Source organism: Myotis yumanensis, unplaced genomic scaffold (assembly GCF_028538775.1).
Source record: "Myotis yumanensis isolate MYYU_CA2020_CCGP unplaced genomic scaffold, mMyoYum1.0.hap1 SCAF_4, whole genome shotgun sequence".
NCBI lineage: Eukaryota > Metazoa > Chordata > Mammalia > Chiroptera > Vespertilionidae > Myotis > Myotis yumanensis.
This window is the reverse complement of record NW_027223755.1, coordinates 87730249-87749823: the sequence shown is the minus strand read 5'-3', so window position 1 is coordinate 87749823 and position 19575 is coordinate 87730249. Positions and strand designations below refer to the sequence as shown.

Genomic DNA, 19575 nt, shown 5'->3' with positions numbered 1-19575 from the left:
TTCCACAAATGAGTGAGATCATGTGGTGTTTATCCTTCTCTGACTGGCTTATTTCACTTAGCACCAATGGGGAGGTTATTTAAAATGGGAATAAGAGAACCTACCTCTGAAGGTATCAAATGCTTTCATGTCTGTAAAGCACCTGGCATGCAATAGGTGCTTAATAAATGTTTGCTGAAAGAGCAAATGGATGATAATAATAGCTCATATGGATGCTTCTAACTCAAGTCATTATTAGGACTGAGCCCTACACATGCATTCTTGTTAAATCCTCACCAGAGCCCTACAGGTGGGCACTATTATTGTCTCATCCATTTTACAGGTGAGGGAGCTCTGAGAGGAAGCGAGTCTCTAATGTAAACAGGGAAAAGTGACAGGGACAGGATGAAAATGCAGACAGGTTTAGCTCTAAAGGACCAGCTCTTCACGGCTGCACCATCTGCCTCGGATATAAGAATGAATGAGAAGTCAGCCCTAAGCCATTCATCAAAAGTGTCAGCTATCATTCCAAGACTGGATTTCAGCATCTCCAGCTCATCGAACCTCTCCCTGCCCGTCTCAGGGACCCGCAGTCTGGCTTTGAGTTGTAACCTGGACTCAGACCAAGGCTGTGCCTGTCTGGACAAGGCAGTTGGCACTGTCACAGGCCTCGGAGGAGAAGCCCCAGTCCAGGAGACTGACGAATGCGTGGAGTTGCACGGGGCCTGTGGTATGAAAACGGGAGTGCATAGGAGGGGACCACACCTAGTGTATGTAAGGCCAGAGAAGGCTTTCTGGAGGGGTGACATTAAGCTGAGTCCCAAAGAACAAAAAGTGGGGAGATTACTCTAGAGTCCAGTGTTGCTTGACTAGGGAGGTGGCGGTGTCCATGGATAGAATTCTGGAGGGTCCATGAAAGTTACAGCTCCATTGTCCCTAACCTCTACCTGAAATTCAGTATTTCCTTTCATTGTGAATGCAGGCAGCAATATGGGACTTGGTCGCCAATAGAAATCCTATCTATTCCTATCACATTACAGTTGTTGCAAATAACTTGAAATTTCTTTTACACTCTTTACTGCTTGAAAAGTAAAACAGTTATTAGGCTCACCACTCGCTTTTTCTATTCAATGCATTAATGATGAAGTACATACATTACCATATAAATTAGTTTGAATATTTTGATAACTAGATACCAATATAATGATAATTTCATTATAACCTTATGTATCCTAGTCTATGATTTTAAAAAAACATTCTTTTGAGAGGCTCTATGGGCTTTAACAGACTGGCAAGGGGTCCTTGGCGCAGAAAGGGTTGAGAACCACTGAAGGTAGCATGGATGTTAGCTTAGTCGTGAGCGTGGGAGCTGCAAGTAGTTCTGATGGAGCCGGGAGAGGCTGGTGCCAGGTGCGGTTTACAGGTAGGAGGGGCCCGAAGTCCAGCAGCCTCGTGAATGACCCCACACAAGAGCAGGAAGGATCGGGCTCAGAAAGAGAGATCTTGGCTGGGGCAGGGGGTCTGTTTGTGGGCATGGAATAGACAAACTTGGAGGCGGGAGGCCACTGCCACAACCCGGTTAAATATATTTTTATTGATTTCAGAGAGGAAGGGAGAGAGAGAGAGAGAGAGAGAAACATCAATGATGAGAGAGAATCATTGATTGGCTGCCTTTCGAACGCCCCCTACTGGAGATCGAGACCACAACCCAGGCATGTGCCCTTGACCAGAATTGAACCTGGGACCCTTCAGTCCGAAGGCTGATGCTCTAGCCACCGAGCCAAACCAGCTAGGGCCACAACCCAGTTAAGAAGTGATGCGCATCTGAACTAAGGTCAGGGCAGTGAATAAGGGCTGTAACTGAATGAGCAGTGATGAGGTTGTGGAAGGCAGGGGAAGCTAGAAGAAAGCAGTTTGCTGGGAGAGGAGTCGGCGTTCTGTGTTTGGATACTTTGAATCTCAGATATGTATTATCTAGGGTCCCTGCAAGAGCCCAACTCAATCCAGCTTGAGCAAAGAAGAACTTACAGGCTCATCAACTGGGAGTCCCAGGCAAATCCTACAGGCACGGCTGCTTAGGGATGCTGTTGATGCCATGAGGACCCATGCTCTCTCTCTCTCCATATCTCACCTCCTCACAGCTTCTCTCTGAACATTAGAAAAATGGCCACTAATGGCCTTCAGCTTATATTTTAACACCTGATGCTCCAAAAGGAAAAGAGGCTTTTTATGAAATCTTAAGGAACAACTCTAATTGGTCCTGGGACCAAACTCTGAGGACTCGGCACTCTGCTTGGGTCGGCCTGGACCATTGACCACAGATGTGTGGGCATCATGAGCCATGTTCCTGCAAGGACCATGTGTGTGTGTGTGTGGGGGGGGTGCAGGTTCTCTAAAAAAAGAGATTCTGGCCGACAAAAAGGACACATCCATGCTGATGGGGCTGTGGAACGTCCAGGCAGAGCTGTCCAATGGGCAGATTAGAGGGCTCTAGAGTTCAGCCCCTCCTAACACAGAATGACAGTGCTGTGATCAGGAGACGAGGCTGCAGGTACATCCTGGTGGCATTCCCGAGCTCCTCAGCCTACAGTGGCTAAGCGGCTATGAGGGGCCTGGCCTCTCACCTTCTGCCCTCCCAGCCCCACTCGGGATGGCAGACACAGGCACATAATAATGGTTTTCTCTGCAGGACTCTGAAGGTGGCAACGCAAACCACAGATCTCAGGATGCCCATTATAGTTAAAAAGCGCCAGACTGGCAAAAGCAGTCACTGACATCCATATGGGCAACACACATTTGGTTAAGTGACTCTATTTCTGCCATGCAGGTCCGTTTTAAGTATACAGCTTCCTGAACATGCCATTTAGAGCCTGTTTTAGCTGTGCCTGTAAACCTGGGCAGTGTGTCGGCACATTCAGGAAGTAAGAAGTCTCCAGGCTAATGAAACGGCTGGTTTAAATAGGAAGGGCGGCTACCTTTTAAGTATAATCCTCAGGACTGACCCCTTTCATCTCCATCCTCACCAGGGGCTGTGTGATTCTATAGTAAGAGATCTGGCTTCTATTCCAGCTTCATCTACATAATAGCTGTATGGCCTGAGGCAATCCACTTGATCCCTGGTAGCCTCAGTTTTCCTCACCTGCAGAATGGGTATAATATCCCTTCCCAAGGCTGGTGTAAGATAAGGCAAATTAGAAAAATGCATGTGAAGCAGTAGTGCATAGTTCAGAATTAGGGTCATCGTCCCCCTGCCCCTTCCCCCAGCATATATTTAATCTGTGGCCACGGTGCCTCTTATCCTGTCTTGTAGTTGGAAAGGAAATGTGTGTCAGGGAGGAGAAGGGATAATGTGGAGGTTGAAATCTCGGCCAGTGTCAGCCAGGTGGGGGTCTAAGTCATGTTGCCTGCCATTTACCAACTGTATGACTTTGGGCATGTCTCTATGCTACTCAGTCCCTCCTCAAGTGAATGGGATATGAACAGCCACTAATTTCATGGAGGTGAGGATTCCACAGGCGAATCTATATTCTTCCCTTAGCACAGTGCCTGCCACCAAGAAGGCACTCAAGAAATGCTCGCTATTACTATTTTTTATTTTCAAAATATAAACACACCACACAGACAAGTCAATATTTTTCCTAGTAGCTATACCCGGCACTTTATTTACCCTGAACAGTTTTTCTTTTTTGTTGGTGGCCAAGATTGAGAATAGAAAGAGCCATATCACACACTAGGACAGCCCTTCGCAAACTTGACTGTGCATATAAGTAGGGGTAGGGGAGGTGGGGTGGGGGGCTGCCTTGTTAAACTCCCTATTCTCAGACTCCTCACCCAAAGACTCTGATGCAGTAGGTTTAGGAGTAGGGTTTGGAGGTCTGCTTCCTAACAAGCCTCCCAGAAGATGCTGACACAGGTAGTCCAAAGTTTGACCTTGACCTTGGGCACACCAGGACATCATCTGTGATGTTCAGACATTTCTTACCTAGGAGGCTGATCACCACCAGCCGGGCTGCCCCGTGAGTGTCGTTCCATTGATTAGAATGGGTGAGTGTGGGAGACCTCACTGAGGTGGGGGTAAGCCTGATGGTGCCCGTAGTCCCTGAAGATGTTTGACTCACCCGTGACGGCTGACCTCCAGCTGATTCCTGCGTCCCACTGGACAGCTCCTGATTTTGCATGCTGTCTGCCAGCGTCTCTTCTAAGGATCTTGCTTAGATGAAGGAGTCTAATGGTCTAACTTTTGAAGCCCCCACCCCATCTTACCTCCAGCCCCCACACTGGTTCAAGAATTTCCACCACATATGATCCTGTCAGAGGCTGGTAGCTATCGTCAGCCAAACCCTCTCCACCCCATGATTCAGAAAAGGGTAGCTAATTATTTAGTCTTGGAGAAGGAAAATCTGAGGGCGATTTAATAATGGGCTGCACACATATGAAGAGTTAACAGCAGGGAGCTGGTGACCACCTGTTCCCGCTCTCTGCGCGGCTAGGAGAAACAGAGATGGGACTGACTGCAGAAATAGGACAGCACCAGGGTGGGCATGAGCGTGAGGCACTGATGGGGTCCCAGGGGCAGCATATGAAACCTGCCTTCCTAGGATTTATGACAAGGAAGGAGCTTTGGCTCTGACATGTTGTTCTTCCCCAGAGGCTGGGAGAAAGCCCTGATCCTGTGAGTAACTCGAAGACGGGGGTTTGTCTTACTCAGCCCTCAGCCTGGCCCCAGGCACACTGTAGAGCAGTGGTTCTCAAATCATGGTCCCTGGACCAGCAGCAGCAGGTTCCTCCGGGACCTTCCTAGAAGTGCACCCGCTGAATCAGAAGCTTGGGGTTCTGAACTCTGAAGCACACGCATTTTTCTAATCTGCCTTATCTTACACCAGCCTTGGGAAGGCTGTGTTTCAACAAACCCTCCAGGTGATTCTGATGCCACTAAGGTTCCAACTTGACTGTGCAGTCCACTTACCTGGGGAATCTTATTAAATGCAGGTTTGGATTCTGTAGGTCTGGGGCGGGGCCCGAGATGCTGCATTTCTAACAAGCTTTAAGTGATGGCGATGCTGCAGGGCCACAGACCACAGTTTGAGTATCAAGGAGATTCTAGAATAATGTCAGCTCATGTCATTCCTCTGCTCAAAACCCTCCAGTGATTCCCATCTCATTTAAAGTAAAAGTCAAGAAGGTCCCACATAACCTGGGCCCCATTACCCACCCCTCTGTCCTCATCTCCACTCCCTTACCCCTTGCTCAGTGCACTCCAGCCACACTTGCCTCCTCCCTATTCCTTGAACACTCAGACAAGTCCTTCTGCCTTGTTCCTTCTGCCTCTTACACTGCCCACTCCCCTGAAGTCCCCCATGACTCACTGACAGGCGACTTCCAAGAAGGCCCATAATGATCCTGCTTCCTGGTACTGACACCCCTGAAAAATCTCCTCCCTCTGAGTATAGGCAAGACCTATCACAGCTGTTGTTGGAATGTCACTTTTGTGGTTATGTTACATAAGGCAATACTTTCTTTGTTGGTGGCACAGACTCCTTCCCTTGCTGGCTTTGATGATACAAGTTACTATAGAGAGACCCACGTGGCAAGAAAATGAGGGTGCCTAGCTAGGAATTGAGACCCTCAGGCCCAAAGCCCTTGAGGAACTAAGATTCTTATAATCCAATAGCTTGAAAGCAGATACTTTCTCAGTTGAGCTTTTGGGTAGGACCCCAGCCCAAGCCGACTTGATTGAAGCTGACTGTGGGAGACTCTGAAGCAGAGAATCCAGATTCCTAACCCTCATAAGCTGTGAGACGATAAATGTGTGTTGTTTTAAGCAGCTAAGTCTGCGGTAATTTGTTAGGTAGCATTAGATGACACAGCTTCCTTAAGGGTTTGCTGAAACATCACCTTCTCAATCTGATCTTCCCCAGCTTTCCCCTCTTCAAAATAGCAGCCTCTACAATGTCCCAGGAACTCCCTACTTCCCTCTTCTGCTCCATTTTTCTCCATAATACATATCACCATGTAACACATCTTATATTTTTCATGGTCTCCCCAACTAGAGATAAGCTCTAGGTATTTTTTGTCGATTTCTTGCACAGCTATTATTATAATACATAGACAGTGCCTAGCACCTAGAAGGCACTTAATGATATTATTGAATAAATTCAGTCTCCTTCCACATAGTGAACAAGTGGCACTAGTGAGCACCAACTTTACATTTTCTCAGCATAGCAACCCCAATGAGAAAAGAGATCTTTCCAGATATCCATATATATATACACACACACACACATATATGTACGTATATAATATATATGTATGTATGTGTGTGTGTGTGTGTGTGTGTGTGTATACATATCAATCAACCAAGGGACTAATTGGCCCCTTTTGTGTGTTGTCCTGCCTTGCTAAGGGAAATATGGGAAAATCCCTCACTTAGGGACTAAGACCGTCTGACACCCTCTATAACAATTTTGGCTTCTCAAGAGTAGCAGATGTTGCCCTAGCTGGTTTGGCTCAATGGATAAAGCGTCAGCCTGCGGACTGAAGGGTCCCAGGTTCGATTCCAGTCAAGGGCACATGCCCTCATTGTGGGCTCAATCCCCAGTAGGGGGTGTGCAGGAGGCAGCCAATCAATGATTCTCTCTCATCATGGATGTTTCTTTTTCTCTCTCTCTCCCCGTCTCCCTTCCTCTCCGAACCAATAAAAATATATTTTTTTAAAAGAGTAGCAGATGAGTTTTATCACCCTATCCATTATTCTCAAGCAAGGTTCACAAAAGTTCTCCCAAGAGAGAGCCTGCCTTGCTGTGGTGAGGAAGAAGAATCCAGCATTGTCTAAAGAGCCATCGCTCTATGTGAGGCCTTGCATGGGAACATTCAGAGTTGCATTATTCATAATTGCCCCAAAGTGGAAACAACCCAAATGCTCACATGGATGAATGGATAAACAAAATGTGGTGTCGGCATACAATGGGGTAATTTACAGCAATAAAAAGAAACGAACTATCAACTACTCATATAGCTACAACATAGATGAACCTCAAACACATTTTACTAAATGAAAGAAGCCAGACAAAAAACGACCATGTATTACATCATTCTGTTTATAAGAGATATCCAGAAAAGGCAAAGCTATAGAGAGAAAAAGTAGATTAGCGGTTGCCAGGGGCCGGGGGTGGGGGTGGAGAATGCATGCAGATAGGTACAAGAAATTGGAGGGAGGGGGATGAAAATGTTCTAAAATTGTACCGTGGTGATGGCAAATTACTAGAAACCATTAAATAGTACACTTAAAATGAGTGGCTTTTAAGGTATGCAAGTTATATGTCTACAAAGCTGTTTTTTAAAAGAAAACAAAATGAAAAGCCCTTGCGTGGTTCCATGTCTTAAGGATCTCCTCTTAAATTCTCTTTGAGAATTATGCTTCCTTACTTTTTAGATAGCTGTTTCTATGGAAGCTCAAAGAAAAGCACCTATTGGTTCCCAAATAATATCAATGAACTAACTAACTATATAAATAAAACAAACAAAAAGGCCTTATTTCTTCCCTATGGAAATAAAAGGAGTGGTGATATCCTGGACTTTTGCAGTGGTTTCCTGGTCATGTTTGCAGGCCCTGTGTTGTCTGACCCCCTCCCTGAGTGAGCTGCACAGCTGCAGGGATCTGTGCCCATCAGAGAAATTGATGATTCCCACATTCAGGCAGCAACAGGAACAGTTGCATTGTGATCACGGAGAATTAAGGAAGAGCGAAATACTCTGATTAGTCTGTCTTTCAGTGACCTGCAATTTCCATCTCAATGCAATCAGAGGATGGAGATGGTTTCAACTTTGGTAGCCCCTAAACTGCCACCCTGCCTCACTCACAGGCGGGGGGGGGGGGGGCGGGGGATGTAGCCCTGTGATTGGTCCAGCCTGGGTCACGTGTCCATGGGCTGAGGACAGCACATCATGATTAGCAGTCCCACTGGAAACTCATGGAAAAGAGAAGGAGAGTTCCTGCAAAGGAAATAAGGATGCTGAGAAGGCAGAAACAGTATATAGTCATTACATTATTCCCACGTGCAGAAAAAAAATCATAATAGGGCAAAATGTCGTATGGGCGAGGGCAGCCAGTGCGGACTTCTGATAGCATAAATCCGCCATAGGTGCCAGCCTACCAGCTGCTCATAGGGAAATGCCTTCTGCCAGGGCTGATCAGCAGACCCTGAGCCACGGATGAATGAATTACTCCGACAGAACAGAACGTTTGTTGTGAAAGAGAGGCTAAGGGACTGCCTGGCTATAGCAACCAGACAGCCCCAACTGCCTGCCTCCTTAGGCTTTTATTGCAGTTTTTATCTTTAGATACAATCAATGGGGTGAGTAATCTTTGGGAGGACACATGTGTTTGCATTGGTCCTCAAGGCAAGGGCACCCAAAGATTAGGCATAAGGATTCCAGTAAGCACCCGGGGGTCTGCACATGCACAGGCTTGTTTGGAAAGGCCAGGGAATAACTAGGGGGCGCTGCCTTCGATACTCCCTAAGTCTCCCCTAAGTTGGAATTCTGATAAACAGGGCAGGCGCCCTTCCACACACTTCCCTTTTCTCAGAATGTCCTCCTTACAAACTTTCCAACCAAGTCTCTTGTGCTCCCCAACAGCCTTCCTGGTTATATCAGATCCACCTTGATCAGGGACAGCAAGATTCCCCATTCTTAAAGACACCCATACACATCCAAGGCCTCCTTCCTCTCAAGGGGATTAAAAAGTGCTGATTCTGGGATACCTCGTGGTTCAAAGGTGATGGTCACTGGGTAATCCACAGGGGCAGGCAGCTCAAGCTACACCGAGCCCCTTCCACTCCTCACCCTTATACTTATGCAGGACTGGACGCATAAGTACATTTTCAGAGCTCAGTGCAAAATGAAAATTCAGGGCCCTTAATTAAAACTATTAATAATTTCAAGATGACAATGACAGCACAACATCGAACCAAGCATGGGATCTTTCTGAAAAGGGGTTTCTGTGTCATGGCTACTAAATGGGCATTGTCTTCATGACATAAATTCTTCTTCCTTATCCCACCTGGAGGACTCCAGTACCTCATCTCCTTCCCTGAGTCATTCCTGCACCCCTCTTCCTTCACCCAGCCCCACTCTTATCCACTATTAGAAACTTAAAAAAACAACCCTAAAAAAAAACACAAAAAAAAAACACCTCCTCCTACAAGCTGAAATACAAATATTTCTGAGACTAGAAGCTCTGTGAGGAAAAAGAGATATACAATTTAAGAGTGTTATTCTTTTATATATATATATATTTTATTGATTTTTTACAGAGAGGAAGGGAGAGAGATAGAGAGTCAGAAACATCGATGAGAGAGAAACATCGATCAGCTGCCTCCTGCACACCTCCTACTGGGGATGTGCCCGCAACCCAGGTACATGCCCTTGACCGGAATCCTGGGACCTTCCAGTCCGCAGGCCGACGCTCTATCCACTGAGCCAAACCGGTTTCAGCAAGAGTGTTATACTTTTTTTTTTTTTTTAATATATTTTATTGATTTTTTACAGAGAGGAAGGGAGAGAGATAGAGAGCTAGAAACATTGATGAGAGAGAAACATCAATCAGCCGCCTCCTGCACATCTCCCACTGGGGATGTGCCCGCAACCCAGGTACATGCCCTTGACCGGAATCGAACCTGGGACCTTCCAGTCCGCAGGCCGACGCTCTATCCACTGAGCCGAACCGGTTTCGGCAAGAGTGTTATTCTTAAAGTATGTCTTGTAATGTTTACCTTCATCTTTGCCCCGTAGTTTTTGTGGGCCGTGGGCTGAAGATCATGAGTGGCTTTCTGAATGGAGCCCCCATCATCATGGCTGCTGCCACTTGATAGTGTTTAATAAGAACCATTTCCATTTACTGAGCACTTACTGTGTGCCCAAGCACTGCCCTTTAATACATGTTTTCATTCCATCCTCAGAGCAACTCTGTAAGCCAGGCACAGAGACAATACCCACTTTTCAAGAAAAAATTGAGGCTAAGAGATATTGTCCCAGATCAGACAGCTCATAAGTGGCAGAGCTGGGATCTGGATCCAGGTGTGACAGTGAGCACAGTTCCTGCCCTTTCTGCTACACCAAGTAAAGTTTGATCATGCCATTTCTGACCCCACAGAATCTTGGATGCTGGGCACAGGGTGAATGAAAGCATTCTTATCTTAAAGTGCATTTTAATGCCTTTTGCAGGCTCACATTCCATTAAAATTGATCAACTTGAAGATTATCACGGGGCGGGGTGGGAGGTGGAATCAAAGATCTGCCAACCAAAGTGGTTTCAGTGAGGACCAACGTCAAACCAACGTAGCTACCCATTGTTCTGGATATTAGTGGGTGCAGAGTTAAGATCTGAAGCTCAAGACACAAATTTTCCTCAATAAACCGAATGGGAGGCCAGTAAGTGCAAACCATCCTGCAGGGAAAGGGTGGGCTGGAGGTGGCTTTAGGGCACTGGAGAAGAGGCTGTGCTGAAATATGGGAATTTCCCCAGCCCCTCCTAAAACTCTGCTTGGACCATTTACTTCACCAACTGTCCCTTGGAGCCACCACTGGTATTCAGTCTCAGGAGAAGAAACCACAAACCGTTGGGAAGATGGGACTTTGGGGTTCAATGTCGATCCTAACCAATGTGGTAGAATTTTAGCATCTTAGAACATCAGAGATGGCTGGCATAGCATAAAACGGGTGTTTGTGAAATATTTGTTAAAAGTTTAATAGGAATTAGCTTGCATTGAGATTTTGCTAATATTGTTGATGCTATTGAGAGTAGGATCCAGGGATGCCTGAATCTTGCCCCTGTCCATCTCCTTATACCTTCCCTCACACTCACCCCACTCCCAAAGTTCCTCAGGGAGCCATATGAAAGGAATAGTAGCTGGATTGGACACTTAGTGAAAGTTGACCTTGGGCCTAATAATCACCAATGCAGAACTCTCTAAAAAAAAGTTAGATTAGAGCACTTGGTTTAAACTCTAGACTAAAACAGTTTTCCTAATCCCCCAACCCCAACCATGAACATAAGTCTTACAGTCTTATCAACTTTAATATATAACCCAATCCAGTGGCCAACATTTAAAGGAATGTACAAAATTTCAAGCAGGTGTTAGATCATGGTCCTACCCAGCCTTGTGAAGTGGGGGAGGAGGCAGAGCAGAGCTACAGCCATTGGCACACAGTAACCCCTTCCTCTAGGACACATGGCGCCAGGAGTGTCCCAGACTCTGAGGGAGCCAATGAGCACCTTCCCCTTGGAGAGAAGCTAAAAGGGTGTTGGGCAGTGGGTGGCCAGGCATGAGGTCTGAAGAGTACTCTCTGCCTATACTACATCTGAATAAATAAATAATCTGTCAGGCACCATTCAACCCTCCTCACTTTTCATGAGAAAACCAAGATCCCAAAGGCAAGTGGCTAGTCCCAGGTCATACAAGAGAGCCACTGGCACAGATGGATTCTCTTCCCAACTGGACTCCACCTTCAAGATCTATCTAATTCTTTAAAGAATGAAATGAACTCAAGTGTAATTGAATCTCCTGAAAGTGAAAGCAATACTCCCATTGGTCAGAGCAGATCACATGGCTACCCCTAGCTGCAAAAGAGTCTCAGAAAGCAGGGAATGGGATTGTAAGATTGATTGCCTTGTGCCCAATCATGATCCATAGTCTAAGGCAGCGATTCTCAACCTGTGGGTCGCGACCCCTTTGGGGGTCAAACAACCCTTTCACAGGGGTCACCTAAGACCATCAGAAAACACATATATAATTATATATTGTTTTTGTGATTAATCACTATGCTTTAATTATGTTCAATTTGTAACAATGAAATTGGGGGTCACCACAACATGAGGAACTGTATTAAAGGGTCGTGGCATTAGGAAGGTTGAGAACCACTGGTCTAAGGCGAGCCCATTCCTACCTAGAACAAATCCAGAGTAGGCAAAGAAGCCAGGTTTGGGTGGGGAAATGGGTAATTTGTAGCTAACATTGTCCCACCCAGTCATAATATTATGTTCATATTACAAATGAAGAGCCTGATGTTAGAGAGCTAAAGAGATTTGCCTAAGGTCATAGCTAATTAAGAGTCAGATCACATTTCTGCCTGATTCCAGAGTCTGAGCTCTTAGCTGCCATAAAATCCTGACTTTTAAAAAGGAAATAAAAATATGGGACTCTTCAAGATTCAGAGAATCACAATTTACAAAGCTATGCTAACCTTCTTCAAATCATCTCAGTTGAATGATACTTGAAATGTATACACATTTTTCATTCAAATCAACTAGAGGTCATTTTATGTTCACCGTGGAAGCAAACAGGACTATCCCAGGAGGCGTCATTCACATGTAGCCTGTGTTAATAGTACCCTCTAAGTTCCGCAGTGCACAGCCTGCTCAGTGACAGACATTAAACCGTGCCGAGTTTAACCTGTCTGGTCTCCAATGTCCTCATCTGCAAATTGAGCTGGTTGTTCTCAAATGATTCTGAGGTCCCTATGATACTGTGACAACCCAAGTGCATCTACACAAGAGGGTAATAAATAGGCCAGAGCACCAAGGTGAACTGCCGTTGCTTTGCCAAAGTGCAGCAGAGAGATGGTTCTGGAATTCCCCATATTTCCCATAATGCAGCCTTTCTGGCTATAGAACACCCTTGCCAACAATTTGGAGCTTCATTGATCAGAACTTAATTTATCTCTGAAGCTTAATTGATCAGAAACAGAGTGTCCTTACAGTTCCATAAACGTGTTCTCTCTTCCTTGTCAGACTAACAGCGAACAGGGCGCTGGTCCTTGAAGGACACTGTCTGTAGGCATTGTGCCCGCTGTGAATAGGCACGACCTTTTCCCCTCATATCTGTCTAGTCCCCCGAGGAACGGACCCTCTTATTACATTTTCCCAGCCCGGAGTTTAGCTCCACAGGCAACCTCCTGTCATTTGTTTGTCTGACGGGTATTATTTCTTCTAAGAATCTAATTAGGATCTTTGAAAGGGTTCAGCCTGGGAGTGAGGGAATTAAATATGACTCAGAGTGTGTGCTTCCCAAGCCAGGCAAAAAGTGAGGTGATCATTCGTTTGATTTATTCAGTTCACAAGTCCTGACAGTGCACCTTTTTGGTGCCAACCTCTGCTGATGAGTGGATAGAAATGGCTTCTCTCTGCCTTGGAGAAGGTTAGCACACATCACAGGTATGCTCCAATTAAACGAAAGTAATTAAACACATGGCACACGATGCCATGTATTCACCAAGCCCCCTTTCGTTTTCCCTTTTTGGGGGTCAAAGGAGATTACATGTCACAGCCCTCTTGCAGCTAGCTGAGGCCCTTTAGCTAGTTCTAACCAAAGGGCTGGGGCACAAGTGACCACTGTCTTTAAGAAAAAGGGTGCAGGTCGGCCAGAGTGGCTCAGTTGGTTGAGCATCGTCCTGTGCACTGAAGGGTCGCTGGTTCATTTCCTGGTTAGAGCACATGCCTAGGGTGCAGCTTCAATCCCCAGTTGGGGCGAATGTGGTAGGGCAGGCGATCAGTGTCCCCCTCCCCCTCCCCCTCCTCCTCTCCCTCTTCCTCCCTCTCTCCTCTCCCTTCCCCTCTTTCTCCCCCCCTCTTCTCCCTCCCCTCCCCCCTCCTACTCGCCCTCTCCCTTCCTTTCTCCATGTCCTTGGGTGAGGATTAAAAAAAAAAAAGTAGGGTGCAGCCTTCAGTTCTCTCCTACTCTACCTTGGGGACCAAGAATGCAGAGGTTGGGGTATATGGGCATTTGTCAGCCTGAGTCTCTGAGGGCTCCACCGCCCTAAGTTAGACAGGTAGCAGGAATGAGAAATAAACATTTGTTTTCTGAAGCCACGGAGATTCCGGAATTCATTTACCACCACAGCACAACTTAGCCTCATCTGACTAATGAAAAATCTAAACGTCTAAACCAGTTAAACTGGTTGTGATGGACTTGGAGAGAACAATTATATAGCCCATTTATTTGGTAAATGTTTGCGGAGCACAGACCGTATGCCAGACACTGTGCTGGGTTTACCAACACACATAAAGGATTGTCTCTGCCCTCACAGGGCTCGTGATCTGATAATAACATCACAATGTTTGGCACATAGTAATTGCTCAATAAATAATGCTGCTAGAATTGCAGCTCCGATACATAAGACATTCACACATACAATTCACTCCCATCAGCACATCCAGACTGTAACAAAACCAAAAACCTGTTAGGAAGTAATCAGTGCCTCAAGACTGAATTCTCTTTTCGATGGTTCTCCTACTAACATTTTGCTAACCTATGAAAATTTAAAGCAGTCATTTAAAAAATATCAAAAAGTTGCCCTTTTTAAAGGAAAGGCGAATAAACACACCCAATCTCACTTCCAAAAACATGGCACTTTAAAAGAAAGTCAGTTATTAAATGCAATGTGGGATCTGGACTGGATCCTGGGGCAGAAAAGGGACATCAGTGGAGAAGTAAGTCCGAAAAAAGTGTGGATTTTGGTGAAGCCTCCTGTTACTGATGAATTTCTCAGTCTTGTGAAATGCACCAGGGTTTTGTCAAATGTTAACGTTGGAGAACTAGGTGAAGGGCCTACTGGAACTGCCTGTACTATCACTGCAATTTTTCTGTAAATTTAAAATTATTGCAAAATAAAAAGATTTTTAAAAAATCAGTGTTAATGTTTTCCAGGTTTCTACTTTACAAGGAATATACATGAGATGAGTCTGCATGTAGGGTTGCCAGAGAAAAATTCAGGAAGCCCATTTACAGTAGAATTTCTGAAAAATGATGATTATGTTTAGTATAAATATATCCCAAATATTGCATGAGTATATTTAAACTAAAAAGTATTCATTGTTCATCTGAAATTCAAATGTACCTAGGGTTCTGTATTTGTATTTCCTATATCTGGCAACCCCGTCAGGATGTATCACTGATTAAGAAGCATAAATAAACTTTATTATTTTAAATGACAGCACATAGGCTGTGTTGATTTTAACACATTATTATTATGGAAAACATTATTGCACATTTCACTTGATTGACACTAATTCTATGATGTTAATCATAGAATTGATTCTATATGAATGAGCCATGAGTTAGTGAAAGAAAGATTGAGAAGAAAGAAAGAAGGAAAGAGGAGATGAGTGGGTGAAAAATTAATGAATAAGTGAATGAGTGTCCCCGAATTCCAAGAAAGACTGTTAATTATTATTAATATTAATAATGATTCTATTAAATATTAGAAATACAGTAAGGCTCTCTAAACTACCTGCAACCCACTTTATAAATTGAAACACATTGGGATAAATTGGATATCACAGGTCTGTCTGTTTAAGATGCCATCACCATTGCAACTCTTTAATCAAGAAGGATCAGAAAATCAAGAGCATCTGGAACCTACTCTGAAAATGGCACTGCAGTCTCACTCCCTGTCCAGGCCTCTTACTACCGTGTCCAAGAAACCTGTGTATCCCCTCCTCCCAGAAAAGATGAGTGCTTTGCTCATGCTTTTCACCCCCGTCTGATCATAAAAATTTCCAAACATGCCAAAAAGTTTGAAGAATTTTACGGTGACCACATAGGCTCTACCACTAATATTTTACTTCATCCTTTATCATGAATCTGCCCATCCCACTTTCCATCTGTTAATCCATCTGAGTTTTGATGCATTCCAAAGGAAGTTGCAGATATTGTTGGCTTCCTCCTGAATACTTCGCCAGGCCTGGAAGGCCGGCGTGGCTCAGTGGTCGACCTATGAACCAGGAAGTCACGGTTCAATTGCTGGTCAGGGCACAGCAATTGTCTGGGTTGTGGGCTTGATCCCCCAGTGTAGGGCATGCAGGAGACAGCCGATCAATGATTCTCTCTCACCACTGATGTTTCTATCTCTCCCTCCCTCTCCCTTCTTCTCTGTAATCCATAAAAATATATTTACAAAAAATACTTCACCAAGGTTATCATTCCCTAGAGTCCGTATCTGTGTACAAGTAAAATTACATGTAGTACTTCACACAAATCTTAAGCACCCTATTCAAAGGCACACAGCTGTGCAATCCAAACCCCTATGAAGACACAGGATATCACCATCACCCCAGAAAGTGTCCTCGTGCTCACACTTTTTTCAACCCTGCTGGTCTTCCACCATAGTAAACATACCTCCGTGGGTAAAATTAAAGGCAAATGCATGCAGTTCTAAAATAACAGCTCAGTGTCCCCCAAGCCATGGATGGAGCTAGGAGGGTGGGCAGTGTGGATCACGCTAGGGATTCTGGGCACATCTCTCCTTGCAAAGCATCACATCATCCGTCCTTTTTCTCATGCTCAGGAGCATGCAGCTGAATCAAGTAATGGAGGTGGAGGCTACGTCCTCTATTCCCGTTTACAGACTTTGGTACTTCATTATAAATAAGTAATAATTACCTGCCACATCATGACCCCACAGTGAGGCCACTCACCCTCATGACCAAGGTGTCAGGATATGTCAGGTCCTTCTTCCAATACATAGTCATTCAACAATCATTGGTCCAGCACTGCCTCCAGGCCAAGCCCGGGATGGATGTGGGGGTGATAGGAATGAATACTATGTGGCCCCTGACATCTAGAATCTCTCCATCCAGTATGGGAAACAGATACTTAGGCCCCCAGGTATATCCCGGCCCCTGACACAGTGCCTGGTGCTAAGTCATAGATGCTGTTGATTGGTTGGGTGGGTGCATGACCTCATTCATTCAAGATACACTTATTGAGCAACTACTGTGCCCTCGGCATTGTGAATGCAGCAGTGAACAAAACAGGCAAACATCCCTCCCCTTGTTGTGTGGCAATAAACACACAAATAAGCAAATATATGGATTTCCAGATAGTGATAAATGCTAGAAAAAAATGAAGCAGAGAAGGGATTAGGGGCATGAGGCCAGAGGAAATGGGGTTGCAGCTTGAAAGAGAGTGCTCTGGAAGCCTTGCTGGGTGACAGTTAAGTAAAGGCCTGCACAAAGTAAGGTGTATATAAAAGTGGGAATGAAGGAATGCGTGAGTGTATTAGCCGCCTAGTGCTGCCACAGCAAAATACCACAGACTGGGGATCTGAAACACAAACATTTCTTTCTTAAAGTGCTGGGAGTCCAAGATCAAGGTGTCAGCAGGTTCAGTTCTCCTGAGGCCTCTCTCCTTAGTTTGCAGATGGCCACCTTCTTGCTCTTTCCTCACATGGTTGCCTCTCCATTTATGTGTCTGTGTCCTACTCTCCTCTTGTTGTGAGGACACCCATTATATCGGTTTAGGTCCCACCAATATGACCTCATTTTACCTTAAGGATCTCTTTAAAGGCTCTATCTCCAAATACAGGGTTGGGCAAAAGTAGGTTTACAGTTGTGAATACGAAAAATACAGAGTTGGTTCTTGTATTATTATTTAGTAACTAGAGGCCTGATGCACGAAAATTCGTGCAAGAGTAGGCCTTCCTTCCCCAGCTGCCAGCACTGGCTTTCCTCCAGCACCCTGGACCCATGCTTCCCTCTTCTGGCCGCTGGCAGGCACCCAGGACCCCGGACGGCTTCGCCCGACCTCGACTTTGTCAGGAAGAACGTCCGGAATGACATCTGGAAGACGTCTGGTCTATCTATCTAGTCTAATTAGCATATTACCCTTTTATTAGTATACATTATTTTATTGTTTTCCATGCAAACCACTGGAAACCTACTTTTGTCCCTCCCTGTACAGTCACATTCTGGAGTACTGGGGATTAGGATTTCCAACATATGAATTGGGGAGAGAAGGGTAGATACAATCCTATATAATAAAACCCTAATATGCAAATCAACTGAATGGCGGAACAACCGGCAGAATGACCAGTTGCTATGACGCACACTGACCACCAGGGGGCAGACACTCAACGCAAGAGCTGTGTCGAGCGTCTGCCCCAACGCCCCAAGAAGGAAGCAACTGACCAGTGGACGGCACCAGGCCACCAACTAAGGTGGGTGCCAGCGAGGGCCCCCCAATCACCCCGCCTGCCAGATGCCCCATAGATCAGCCATGCTCATTGGCCAGGCCTAGTGACCCTGCCCTATATATTGGGAACAATCTCTTAGATTTAAAACTTAAAACCTGGCAAGGCTACTCTTAACACTGAAAAAACAGGATGATGCAGCGATGACATGCATGGACTCGGCTTGCACATTTTTTGGTCAGCCCTAATTCTGACACTTATAACTGTGTGACAAAGCCAATTACCTGACTTCTCTCTGCTTCAGTTTTTCCACCCATAAGATGAGGAAAATGGTACTACTGCCTCAGAAGGAGCATGTTATGTACTACTTTTTATAATCAGGGCAAAAAAATGTAGCTGCCCATACAACAAGATGCCTTTCACCTGTATGAAAAGTATGGTCATTGGTGCATACAACGTCCTGGATTGCGAGAGGAATGTCGGACTGCCGGTTTAGGCCCAACATCCCCCAAGGGGTCCCGGGTTGAGAGAGAACACAGGCCTGGCTAAGGGACACCCCCCCGCCCCCGCATAAATTTCATCCACCGGGCCTCTAGTTCCATCTATAATAGGAAATGTATGAATGAATGAATGAATAAATGAATGAATTAACCAGTCTGATGCTTTGTTTCTGGGTAGCAGGGTGAAGATAATAGTGGACAAGTCACATCAGGAGAAAAGCCAAGGATTTGACATATGTTATTTTTCAAATCTCTCTTGGTCAATTCAAAATGTGTTTGTTTGTTTGTTTCCAGCTCTAGGTCTTAACTATTTCCAGAAACAGCTTTATCAACTGTTGGTCTGCAGCAGGATGTGGGAGAGGAAAGCCCTGAACTTGAGCCAGATGAGCTGGGTTCTGTATCTGCTCTGCTGGGTGACCTTGAGGGAGTCATTTAATCTATCTGAGCCTCCTTTGCTTAATTTATAAAATGGAGATGAGAATCCTGTCCCTTCACAGAATTGCCAGAGAAGTGAAGTGAGGTAATTAGCAGGCAGATGTGAGCTTAGTAGACCGGGAAACATCTATACTAACAATAGAGGAATATGCAAATTGTCCAGGATGCCGTCACAGTAACAGTAATGACCAAACAGCAGGCTGCATGGGGTGACCAGGCTGGCAGGGAGGTTAGTGAGGGACGACCAAATGACTGCAGGCTGTGTGGAGTGACCAGGCCGGTAGGGGGGGGCAGTTGGGGGCAACCAGGCTGGCAGGGGGGCAGTTGGGGGCGATCAGGCAAGCAGGCAGGTGAGCAGTTAGGAGCCAATGGTCCCAGATAGTGAGAGGGATGTCCGATTGCCGGTGGTCAGACATCCCCCGAGGGGTCCCGGATTGGAGAGGGTGCAGGCTGGGCTGAGGGGACCCTCTGCCCCCCATGCATGAATTTTGTGCACCAGGCCTCTAGTGTTATAAATAAAAATGGAAGGCATTATTATGAAGCTTGCAGTGAAAACCAAGTAGACAGTTCATAGCTGGGGCCTTCTGGCCACTTCACAGGAAGCTTGTTTATTGAACTCCAGCCACTGTCCTGGTTGTTTAATCTCACCCCCTCCCCCCCCCAAACACACACACACACACACACACACACACAC

General features: G+C 45.6%; 1 protein-coding gene across 3 annotated transcripts in view; it reads right to left on the bottom strand.

Annotated features, from left to right (window-relative positions):
* Positions 1-19575, bottom strand: part of COQ7 (coenzyme Q7, hydroxylase) — a 90723-nt gene that overhangs the window by 6788 nt on the left and 64360 nt on the right. The window contains exon 7 of one of the 3 annotated variants that reach the window (XM_070412907.1): positions 7059-7971. The exons of the other annotated variants lie outside the window; for them this stretch is intronic. The gene's annotated coding sequence lies outside the window, so the exon portion shown is untranslated. Of the gene's footprint in view, positions 1-7058; positions 7972-19575 lie in introns of those variants that run through there. 3 annotated transcript variants of the gene reach the window in all.